Source organism: Cicer arietinum, chromosome 6, assembly GCF_000331145.2.
Source record: "Cicer arietinum cultivar CDC Frontier isolate Library 1 chromosome 6, Cicar.CDCFrontier_v2.0, whole genome shotgun sequence".
NCBI classification, from domain to species: Eukaryota; Viridiplantae; Streptophyta; class Magnoliopsida; order Fabales; family Fabaceae; genus Cicer; species Cicer arietinum.
The window spans coordinates 52,243,532-52,246,275 of record NC_021165.2 but is presented as its reverse complement, the minus strand read 5'-3'; positions in this window follow the sequence as shown (position 1 = coordinate 52,246,275).

Here is a 2,744-nt window from a genome sequence, read left to right as displayed (position 1 = left end):
TAATTATTTTCTTGTGCAAAATAAAAAGTAATATCTTAATATACAAAAGATGTAATACTTAAACTCTTTATTTTTTTCGAAAACAAATAGGCTAATCAATTGTAACTCCATTCTTTTTTTCTTTTCCTTTTTGATATGCCACCATTCATCTTTTTTATATATTAATATAGCCATCATTCATTTAAATACATAATTTCTAGAAACAATCTTATTATACTTAGGTATATTTTGGCCTTCTCATAAAATTCTTTTAAGCTCCGTTATTAGTCATAGGATTGTGATTGAAGATAATGAAATTCCAATTTAGGGTAAGATGGGACCTAAAAAACAGCAAAAATGCCTCATACAATACTATTTATTTAGGTATCATAATGGGTGTGAAGTTATAAAATTAGTCATCTTCCTAATAGGCTAATAGTCTAAACCTTAAGTTAAATTTTGTCTAACCTAACTTTATATAGATTTGAATTGCCACCTGGAAAAACATCATACATTTACACGTAGTAATTAATTTAAGCTATCACACATTACACTAAAAATAACATTTTACAGCACACTTTTTACAACATTTTTTAACTAAAAGTGTTGTTGTATAATATTTTAAAATCAACGGAGGTTACAACATCGCTTTTCTGACAAGCGCTTTTGTAGATCCATAATATTTACAGCGCTTTTTTGAAAATCGCTGATGTAGGGTCATAATGTTTACATCGTTTTTTTCTTCTAAAAGTGTTGTTGTAGAGTCACATAGCGCTTTCACATAATATTTACAGGGTCTTTTAGAGCGCTTTGGATATAAGCGCTGTAAAATGGTGCGTATTTGATAAATAAAATTAAAACCAATCCTTCACTAAAAAAACCAGTCCCTTTAAAATTGCACTTTATATATAATTTTATTTTTAAGTATATATATATAACTGTATATACCACAAATTCTAGCTATTATATATTATTAAATAAATAAAAACATATTTAATAACTACGAACCCTCATCTCCCTAGTGCGAACCCTCCTCTACTGTGCGCCCTCTTCTCTTTGTTCCCTATCATTTCTCTTGGGCAAAGTCGTAACCCTAATGCAGTGATTGTTGTCTCAGGTACTGTATTTATTAATTTGTTGTTGTTACTAAAACTGATAAATTGTTACCTGATAAATCATATAAAATATTACCTAATAGTAGATGGCATGACAATAAATATGTTCTGTTTTGAAAAAATATGTTATGTTTTGAAATCAGACTTCAATAGGATGTAATCAGACTTGTATGCATAACCTTGGACATTGGTTTCCATTTCCTAATATTAGATTGTATATACTATAGATTGGTATAATGTTATCAATAGCTTATCATTTGTGTCACACTGCATTTATATAGGTCATATAAAATGGACCGGAAATGAATATCTGCCAAACGATTGTCAAAAGAGTATGAAAATTGAGTTAAGTAGTTTGTTGAGTTTGCAGTGAAGAATGCAAAAGACCCATATCGAATAATTTGTCCTTGTTTAAAATGTTGTTTTGGACAATGTGTTAGAGTAGATCAATTGAAAAGACATTTAGTATGATGGAATTAATCAAAGCTATACATGTTGGATAAGACAGGGTGAGAAAAAAAAAAGGAACACTAATTTTGAGAATGGTGCGGCATATGCTTCAAATGACTTCGAAACAAATACATATGAGCGGGACCGAGTTGAGAGTTTGTTGAGCGATGCAGAGAAACCATTATATAATAGTTGTACTAAATTCACAAGACTGTTAGCAATATTAAAGTTGTACAAATTAAAAACGATTAATGGATGGTCTGGTAAAAGCTTCCCATAATTATTAACACTCCTAAAAGATATGTTGCCAGATGATAGAACTTTCTAGTCTAACCTACAAGGCTAAACAAATTTTGTGCTCTATTGGCATGAGTTACGAAAGAATTCATGCGTGTCCTAATGATTGCATTTTATTTCGAAATGAATATGAATTACTAAGGGCATGTCTGAAATGCAATGTCTCTCGATATAAGAAGAAAAAATCTACTCCGGCAAAAGTCGAGTGGTATTTTCCTATAATACCAAGATTTAGGTGCATCTATCGTAGTAAAGAAGATTCAAAATATTTGACATGGCATGCAGATGAAAGAATTAGAAATAGAAAGTTTCGACACCCAATAGATTCTCTAGAATGGGTAAAAATTGATCACGAGTATCCTGATTTCGGGAGAGAGTCAAGAAATCTATGACTTGCACTTTCTACTGATGGAATGAATCCACATGGTCTTCAAAGCATCTCACACAACACGTGGCCTGTGATTTTGTTGATTTATAACCTACCTCCATGGTTATGTATGAAGTGTAAGTTTATGATGTTGTCTCTGTTAACTTCTGGACCCAAACAACAGGAGAATGATATTGACGTATACTTGACTCCTTTAATTGAAGATTTAAAAAATATGAGGGAGACATGTGTGGAAGTTTATGATGGGTATAAGAAAGAATGTTTCAATTTGAGAGCTATGTTGTTCGACACAATTAATGATTTTCCAGCATATGGTAATTTATCAGGATATATAACATTAAAGATCAATGTGCATATCCTATATGTGAAGAGAGTACATATTGGATCCGATTGAAACATTGTAAGAAGAACTCTTTCTTGGACATCGTGGATTTTTATCTTTTAGTCATCAATATCGTGGGTGGAGAAATGCATTCAATGGAAAATCAGAGAAATGCACTGCTCCTTTAGCACTG